Genomic DNA, 10,062 nt, shown 5'->3' with positions numbered 1-10,062 from the left:
CACACACTTACACATGTGCACACACAATCATAAGTAAATATGAAACATTAAGCAATATTTGCAAAGTAGATAGATGACTGAAGTTTTCTTATACGGATTTGGTCATTACAGAAGGCATGGTGTAAAAGTGGATAGAGTGAATAGAATAGGAAATAAGGACTTTCATGCAGAATTGCAGTGTTTCAATGAAGCTACCATGACCTAACAAGGAGGGTATGTATAGATCCTAAGATCAGTATAAGGAGCAAGGGCCTCTGAGTCTTGACAGTGCACAGGAGTCTTGAGCGTGGAGGTCAAACTCAGAGTTCCTGTCCTTGCACACCACTCTGTCTGTGGTATTTTGATTAAGTACCTGCTCACAGCAGCCCCGTGGCTTCTCCTGTTACAGCTTTCTGCTCCCTCATCTTCATTCCAGTACCTGCAGTGGGTTGATGGATAGGACAGGGATCATGGTGACTTCAGATTTGAGGACAGAGCTCTTGGTATCCCAGAGGGTCTTCAGAAACCACTCTATGAATCTTTGTTGGGATCACTATTGCCATAATGAGACACCATGACCAATAGCAACTTGGGGAGGAAAGGGTTTACTTTGCTCACAATTCCATATGACAGTTCATCATGAAAGCAGGGCCGGGTGGTGGTGGTGCATGCCTTTAATCCCATCAATTGGGAGGCAAAGGCAGGCGGATTTCTGAGTTCAAGGCCAGCCTGGTATACAGAGTGAGTTCCAGGAAAGCCAGGGCTACACAGAGAAACCCTGTCTCGAATCACCCCCCCAAAAAAAAAAAAGAAAAAGAAAAAAGAAAAAGAAAAAATGCAGGAAAGAAGCATGCAGGAACCCAGAGACAGGGAGTGATGCAGTGCTGTTCACTGGCTTCCTCCTCATGGCTTGCTCAGCCTGTTTTCTTATAGAATGGAGAACCATCAGCCTCAGGTGATATCATCCACAGTGGGCTGGGCCCTCCTCCATCAATCACTAAGAAAATGCTTTATCTGCTTGCCTATAGCTTTTGGCTATTTTCTGAGACATTTTCTCAGTTGATGCTCCCTCCTCTCTGATGACTGTAGCTTGTGTCAAGTTGACGTAAAGTTAGCCAATGCACTATGCCTTTCTAGTGTGCCAAGGAAAGAAACTACAGACATGGCTTTGCTCTGCCTTCTGGCGATTTGCTTCTGTCATTTAGGACCAGTAAGTGAAGCTCCCTTGTGATAAGAACTTTGTTCCACCCAATAAAATTTCTGCCTGTGTCACATTCGTTCAAATTCCTGCCTGAACAAGGCCCACATATTCTGTTCCTGTTGTTGAAACCCTGACACTCATAACAGCACAGACTCAGGCCTAATAGTCCTTCATGCTACCTGATACACTTACCTACTGTCTGAATGTTGTTGCCTGTGGACTGCTTCTCCTCTGCCATGTGCAAGGTAAGGCTCCCTAAGTGGGAAATGGGGACCAGGATCAGAGCTGCCCAATTCTGCTGAGTCAGAAGCTGAGCTTGTGAAAAGGAAGATACCAGTAGGGAGGAGATGACAGGATGGAGATGAAATAGGAAACTGTATAAAGTAAATGCCTCTCAATGCCCCACAAAAGAGGATCTAAAGAGTCCTGCCTGGGATGCAGGTGAGGAGGAAGAGGGTTGGAGGGATGGTTTCCTCCTGTTCCCTCCTGTTCCCTTCTGTTCCCTCCTGTGTGCTTCCATAGCTTTATCACTGACCTTGGATGATAATGACAATGATGATATGTTTGTTTTGCTGTGCTCTCACTGTGTTACCTCTTTGGTGAACACTCTAGAAGTGTCCTGGTTCTCTTCAAATGTACCCTGGGAGTGGTCCCCAGCTGTGGAAGTTAGAAAAAACCCCACCCCTACATCCCACTTAGGAACTGAAAGGCCTCAAGAGCTCTTCCACACCTACCCCAGCAACAGTGTAGTAACAGCTGCCTGAACAGAACTAATCTTCATGGCATCTCTCCACCCACAGGCCAGGACTCAGCCAGCCTCATCAGAAACACACACACGGGCCAGATGAGAGGTACCCTTGTCCATGTGAAAGATATAGAAGTTGGTGTCCATACCTTCCTGAGAATTCCCTTTGCCAAGCCTCCTGTAAGACCACTGCACTTTGTACCTCCTGAGTCCCCTGAACCATGAAGTGGTGTGAGAGATGGGGCATGCCACCCTGCCATGTAAGTTCTGTGGTCCAGAGGCCTTTAGGCCTGAGCTCTGTACCATACTATAGTGTTGGACAGTGAGATATGAGAAAAGTCCAGGATACCTGGTAGAACAGCTCTGGAACCCCGACACCCTGGCCTGAAAAGGTCTACTGGGATGGAAGGTGGTTTGGGCTTTTCCCAGACATCTTGCTTTCTCAGCTTCAGCTCTCCACAGTCCCTCCCACAGAGAGGTCCATTGTCTTTGATCATGTAGGAGTAGCACCATCATGCAGATGAGGCATTCCCAAGCTCTCAGACCAAGCCAATAGGGGTTACCTGCTGCCAGACCTTAACCCACTGAAAAACTGTATATATAGGCCAAACTCAAAAGTAAAGGTGTGCAAGATTCTTCCTGGTGTCTTGCTGTCCCTTCCCCCTTCGCCAACCAGCGGATGCCTCACTGAGGCACTTCAAAGAGCTGTAACACTTTTCAAAGAGTTGTAACACATTTCCCCTCTTCGCTGCTGCTGAGATGCTGAGACGTGGCTGGTGGCAGGGGCAGAAGTGGACTCTCCTGTCTGTTCCCCATTGTCCCTCTTAGGCTGCCTGAGGACAGAGGAAGCCAAGCAGCTGCCGATCACACCCTGTCCTCAGCCTGGTCAGAGATCCTCGTGGGATCCATCTGGAAGTGGACCCACAGCTGGCACCCAACGTAGGGCCTTGAACACCCACTCGACTACAAGAACCGAGCCACCCAACCAGCGAGGCGTTACCAGAGCTGCTGCCGGTCTTTTTGCGCCAAGCCTCTGCACCAAGCTGCTAGCTGTGCTCGGGTGGCCTCTCTCTCTATTCTGCTCTGCCTCCCTGATCGTGAGCTCAAAAAACAACACAGGAACTAATACCGCCAGAAAATAAGCCCCCAACCCTGGAGACAAACAACCTATTACTTCCTCCTGTATTTTCGGTCAGAGCCATCACGCAGATTTAAATAAGCCAAAGGAACAATTGATGCCTCCTGGCCAGAGGTACTCTATGGTGTTAGTTCAATGTTCCTCCGACCTCTGCTTAGATCCTGACAGCCCACAACGGGTGTTGGTGAAGACTCTCTATCTAGATTCTCTTTAAAACAAAAAAGAAAAAATCTGGTAACACAGCAGCCAGTTAAAAGCCACAGGACGGCTGCCAGAGTATCTTTAAAAATCTGCAATCAGGCTTAACATTTTGGGCTTTTGAGGAATCCCCTGAGACTGTCAAGCTAAAGGAACGTTCCCATTGGACAAAGCGTTTCTCCTCTTTTCTGTCATGGGCAACTAAACATCACATAAAAACCACCCCAGGTCAGGTAAATATGTACCCTACTAGAATCCAAAGGGGTGAAAGTAACTAAAAAGCAAGTCTCTGTTTTGGGAGGAAGTCCTTCAGAAAGCCCCATGCATGGCTGAGGACAATATCTACAGCGCAGATTCATGGAGCAGAGTAGCCTCCCTTATCAAAAATAGAAATACCCAAGAAGGAAAAAGGCTTCCTCGTGTTTTTTGCCAATCTTAGCTGTAATTCGACAATGTTTAGGGCCCTCTAAAATAGGACAGACTGAGAACAATACAGTTTTTGATACCCCTTGGTCAAAGGAATCCAAAGATCAAGGTCCCCAAATCACCCTAGTTCAGACCTCACAGCCTTTACCCAATTAATAAGAGAGATAAAATCCATCTACTCACTCCTTCCCCCTTATGCATTAGAGGAAATACCAAACAGGCCATCTGCTCCTCCTACTCCCCTCTACCCCATCCAAAGACAAGGCTCTATTAAAATACCAAAGGAGCTCTCACCTGCCTCCCCCCTTACTTCCCAACCAAAGAGAGATAAATCCCCTCCCCCTTCTCCAAACCACAAGAGTAAGAGTCCTTCAGAACCTGCAGATAAAACCCTGCCAAATTCCATAGTCCCTTATACTCAACCATCAGTCACTCAACAACTGTGCAATTTCAGGGACTCTCTTACAAAAACTAATCCTGCCACCCATTCTACTCAGGAGTTTGACATAGAGCATGAAACCCAAACTGCTTGAGCATTCCCAGTTAATATCAACCATACTCGAGCTAAACCACTTAACTGGTACCCGCTCAAAGCCTCAGACCTAAAAGAACTCAGGCAAGCAGTGAAGGAAGATGGCATTCATGCACCCTGGACAAAATCTCTCCTGCAGAGCTATATTGCCAATTTACCCCCCACCCCCAAGATTGGAGAGATATTTGCTGTTCCCCTCTTCCTGGTCCAATGTTTCTAGAATGGGAAGCTTATTTTCGTGATGAATGCTTTCAACAAGTCAGGCAAAACCAGGAGAGGGGTGATGACATCCCATGGAGTTCTTTTTAAAGAACTCATTGGCCAGGAAGATTTCTCTACTGGCAACTCAGCCAGCGGGGTACTATGAGCAGGTCTGCCTCTGTGCCATTCAGGCCTGGAACAGGCTAACTCCACCCTCAGGGTCACAAGACCCCATTTACTCTCTGCTCTCCCTCCATCAGAATCCTAGAGTATCCATATCTGATTTTACTCTCAGAACTAAAATGAGCTTAGAAAGAAAAATCTCCAACCCCACAGCTAGGGACCTTCTCCTTAAAAACATTGTTTGGGAAGGCATGAGTTCAGAGTCTAGGCTAGCTTGCCAGGGTCTCCGGGAAGAACATCATGACAGGTGGATTGTGGCAACCCGAGAAATAGGAACCTCATCACACCGGGTTGCATCCGTAGCTGAGGCATTTGTAGCAGCAGTAAAAACAAAAGGAATCTGCTTCAAATGCGGAGAGGCAGGACATTGGAGAGACAAATGCACACTAAACTCCCCTCCTATAACACTAAACTCCCCTCCTATAACAGATTCTAATCCACCTAAGGCCATCTGCCACCGATGTAGAAAAGGTTTCCACTAGTGGAGGTAATATACTGCCCGATATGATAAGGATGACAAGCCACTAGAGCCTTTAAACTACAAATGGGGCAACCCTCAGCCCCAACAGTAAGAGGGACAACAACTCCCATAGAAGCCTTATGGCTGTCCAGCATCTCAGAAGGCTCCCACCCAAAGTTAACCATTAAATACATGATAAGCCATTCAAGTGTCTCATTGATACTGTGTAGGAAGCTGCTGCTTGTGCTGGCAGAATCCGCCATTGCAAGATGGCGCTGGCATCCGGTGCTCCTCCTAGTAAACAAGTAAACTGCGCATGTGCTATGGTAAAAGTGCGCCAAAGTCAAAGCCCATCCCAGGGCATTTTGGCGGGCAACAAGTAAGCAGCCAATCAGAGGTGAACACACCGCTCTAAGGGTATATAAGCAGAGCCTTTTCCGGGCCTGGGGTCTTCCTCCATTTTCATTTTGGAATAAACGTTTGCTGCGGAAGGATCCTGGTGTGTTGCTGCATGTATTCTTGCTGGCGAGACGATTGCATGCCCGTCACAATACTGGGGCACATTGGACAATCTTAAGGCAGCAAGAAGTCCCACAAGACTGGCAATTGTTCCCTGGGCCACAGCTCCTAGGCATAGGGGGTACCTTTCATGCGTGTATCACCAAACAGACCACTAGGAGGGAAGACCTGGATGGGGCTACAGGCCTCATATGCCCCCTGGTGGCTCAAGTGGCCACCAATCTTTTGGGAAGAGATATCTTACAGGCCCTAGATGTGGTTCTTACCACCCAACCAGAAAGAGATCATATTAAGATAGAAGATATTACTTATGGAAAAAATAGTACCCAAGGAGACCCAAATAATGCCCCTCCATATTGCCTCCAATTCTAGAGGCCACTGTCAGATTTAATACTCCCTGCCTTGATTGGCTCTATGATGAAGCCATCTGGGTCCCACAGTAGCCTCTATCAAGGGAGAAACTTAGAACCCTCAAAAAACTTGTAGAGGAACAGCTGTCTCTATAACACATCTGCCCCTCCCACAGTCCATGGAACACCCCTGTGTTTCCTATAAAAAAGAGCTCAGGGAGGTGGAGGCTATTACAAGATTTTAGGGCAATTAATAAAACTATGCGAATCTGGGGCTCCCCACAAAGGGGGCTACCTCACATCTCAGCCATTCCTGCCAATGTGCCCCTATTAGCAATAGACATAAAAGACTGTTTTTTTCCATCCCTCTCCACCCCAAGGAATGTGAACACTTTGCATTCTCAGTGCCCCCCATTAACAACTCTAGCCCAGCCTCACAATGTGAATGGGCTGTTCTTCCCCAGGGAATGGCTAACAGTCCTACGATTTGCCAGGTGGTTGTAGCCACTGCATTAAAACCCTATTTAGACAAAAGACTCAATGTCTATCATTACATGGATGACATTCTTTTGTGGGGGGGGGGACAAGTTTACCTCCCCCTCCCAACTTAAAGACCAGCTAATACCTTCCTTATCTGCCCTAGGATTCAAAATAGCCCCTCACAAATTGCAACTTATTCTTCCCATTGCATTTTTAGGAAGAGAGATCTCCCTTACTTCAATACGCCCCCTCAAACTCATCCTTTCCTTCCCTCAAAAATTAACTCTTGCCTCTCTCCAGAGCTTTTTGGGCAACCTTAACTGGCTTTGACCATGACTCCACCTTCCTACAAGCACCCTTCAACCCTTCTTTAACCTCCTGAAAGGAGGTAAAAGTCCCTCCTTCCCAAAGGACACTGTCCCCAGAAGCAGTCCAAGTCCTAAAATCTGTCAATTCAGTCCTAAAACATATGGCTCTTGCTAGATATGACCCGAGAATACCTGTACATCTCCTTATCTTTAACTCCTCCTCCAGCCTTGTAGGAGCCCTTTACCAGCCACAGGGGTTGCTGGAATGGCTCCATACCCCGACGGGTAGTACACCCCGAGTTTTAAATGAAGTGGATGCACTCACCAATATGATTAAAAATGGCAGAGATAGAGCCCTATACACCCTTGGAAAAGAACCTGAGGTTCTTGTCACCCCATTCTCCTTCTCTGATGTTCAGTGGCTAATCAAAAATCATTCCCACTTTGCTATCAGCTTAATAGGGTTCCCAGGACAAATTGACAATCATTATCCTGATGAAAAATGGGCCTCTGCCCACCCTCTGTTATGATGGGTAACCCCCAAACTATTCTCCAGAGAGCCCATAACAGGAGCCCCCTCAATATTTACTGATGGGGGAAAGAGGGGAGCTGCAGCAGTAATATACCACTTCCCTGAAGATGAACCCCCTATCCTCTGATTTAAAGAGCTCCCCCACCACTCCTCCGAATATAAAGAACTATATGCCATTTACCTAGCTCTAAAAGAAGTCAAAGGCCCCCTTAACCTCTTTTCAGACAGTGTATATGCTGCCAATTTCTTTCCATGGTTGTCAAGATCATTTGTCAAACTAGATGACAACCCACTTTCCCCTCTATTCATACAGGTCTCTGCCCTCCTACAGGAGAGAGCCTCCCTAATCTATATCTAGCACATCCAATCTCACAGTCCCCTGCCAGGCCCTATATCTGAAGTAAATGCACTCGCTGACCAAACTGCCTCAAAGACAAGACCTCTCAGAAGCCAACTTTTCACTGCCAAGGTCGGTGTGTTTTTAACGGGAGTTTTTGTGTCCAGTAGCATACGCTTCAAGTCCCCAGGGAGAGCAGAGGTAATGGGTATTTGCCAACACAAAACCTGAAGGGAGCTGGTCACACCATCTTTGTAATCAGAATACAGTAAGGAATGCACACATTTCTGCTCCCGATCAGCTTCTCTTCATCTTCAGCTCACTCTGTATGCCCTTGGTGTGGAAGCGTATTCTCTATGGAATGGTCCCTCCCATGATGAGTTTGTCTTCCAACCTTCATTAAAATAATCAAGAAAACCCATGAGAGTCAAGGTCAACCTGATCTAGACAAGACCTCACTGAGAATTTTCCCCCAGGTATCAAGTCAATGAACAAAACCAACCATCACACCAGGCCTTAAAGAGCACAGAGGAAGTGGTGAATGTCAACACAGGCAGTCTATTATTTTCATAGAGACCCCTGGAAGTCTCTCAACCCCTGACTCAGAATGAATAGCATCTGTGCCCCTAACCAACTGGAAGCCAGGCTGTATCCCAGTTTCCAAGAACCCCATTGCCTTTACCTTGTTAGAAAGGGACTTTGGAGGAGGATCCTGTCTTAGCCTCAAAAGGAGGAACAACAGAAGTAGTTGTGAACAAATTTAGATTAAGAGTGTGGTTTTTCACGCAGTGCATATTTCTTAGAATAAAGGTCTGTCATTGCTACCAGGTGTGTATAAGATACTGATGAACTGAACTCAGAAAATTTGAAAATTAAGGTAATAAGGTTTCCCGTCTCTATGTCTCAAGACTGCCTATACCTCAGCATCTATACACCAGCCCATGCCCATGAGGGCTCTAACCTGCCTGTAAGTTCAAGCCATGGTCAAGTGGGTGGAGGGAAGAGTATTTCTTTCTCAGGCAGATTGGAAAGGAAAAAAAATAAACTAAGCCTCATTGATGTGGGCTCAGATGAGGGAGTTTCCCTATAGGTCCAAGAAGAGCTTTTCAGATATAGTGGGCAGCTGAACCCTGGGTGTGGGGCATAGAGAATTTGAGTTCTGAGATATCAGAGGCTTGGCTCTTTGATTTACTAGGGACTCAGACTACCAACTTGAGCTCACAGATCCATTCAGGCTCTCAAGGGCAGAACACTAGGGGTACTCAAATTTCTAGCTTTGGAATATTTGTTGTATCAATGAGAATTGGTAATCCTTTTGGATAATAGCCAGGAAGTGACATTCATGAAGACACCCCATTTTTAAAGATTTATTTATTTATTTATTTATTTATTTATTTATTTATTACTTATTTATTTATTTCATATGTGTGGGTGCACTGTCACTGTCTTCAGATATACCAGAAGAGGGCTTTGGATGCCATGTGGTTGCTGGGAATTGAACTCAAGAAGTCTGGAAGAACAGTCAGTGCTCTTAAATGCTGAGCCATCTCTCTAGCCCATGACACCCCTTTTTGTTCCACTTTTGAAGGTTTGAAATAACAGTGGCACTGTTTTGTATATCACTAATAAGATTCCCCAGTGAGGAGAGAAGGGCTGAAAAAATTCTAATTGGACTAGAGTGGTCCATCTGTGACCCAGGTCCAGAATTCTATCTGTATGTGTACCTGCACAGAGACAAATCAGTTGATGATCTAATAGGCAGTCCAGTGTAGCTTGGGATGTGAAGGAGTCTTTTGGCATTATCCTGATTTCTCCAGGTGATGGTGTGGATCAATGGTGGTGTACTCACTGTAGGCACAGCATCCACATATGATGGGTCCATGCTGGCAGCCAGTGAGGATGTGGTGGTGGTCACTATCCAGCACCACCTAGGTATCCTGGGCTTCTTCAGGTGAGCCCAGTGCTGGATAAGGAACTGGGAGCTTAACATTAAACAGAAATCGAACAGCTCTGTGATCCCTGTTCCTTGCACTTCTAAGCACTGGAGATGAGCATGCCAGAGGTAAATGGGGCTACCTGGACCAAGTGGCCGTCCTACGCTGGGTCAAGCAGAACATCACTCATTTTGGATGCAATCCTGACCGAGTCACCATTTTTGGCGAGTCAGCAGGTGGCACAAGTGTGTCTTCACATGTTGTGTCCCCCATGTCCCAGGGGCTCTTCCATGGTGCCATCATGGAGAGTGGGGTGGCCCTGCTGCCTGACCTTATCTCCAACACCTCTGAGGTGGTCTATACCATGAGTGCCCTCTACCATCCCAGCCCTGAGCAACACAGCACCTACACACTAGAACTCTTGTGGTTCAAAACTCATGAGGGGCATGCGGGGCAGGGTCAGTGTGCAGTCCCAGGAGTCCACATGCTCTAGCATTCTTTTCATTCGAAAAAGTATGAGCCACAGGGAATAGCTTTTC

The 10,062-nt window shown here is 46.6% G+C and overlaps 1 pseudogene; it reads left to right on the top strand.

Annotated features, from left to right (window-relative positions):
* Window positions 1-1,352: 1,352 nt before the first annotated feature.
* The window catches only part of LOC114630953, a 12,676-nt pseudogene continuing 3,966 nt past the window's right edge, over window positions 1,353-10,062 (top strand).

This window comes from Grammomys surdaster, unplaced genomic scaffold, assembly GCF_004785775.1.
Source record: "Grammomys surdaster isolate TR1022 unplaced genomic scaffold, NIH_TR_1.0 349, whole genome shotgun sequence".
Classification (NCBI taxonomy): domain Eukaryota; kingdom Metazoa; phylum Chordata; class Mammalia; order Rodentia; family Muridae; genus Grammomys; species Grammomys surdaster.
This window is presented reverse-complemented; position numbering and strand designations above follow the sequence as displayed.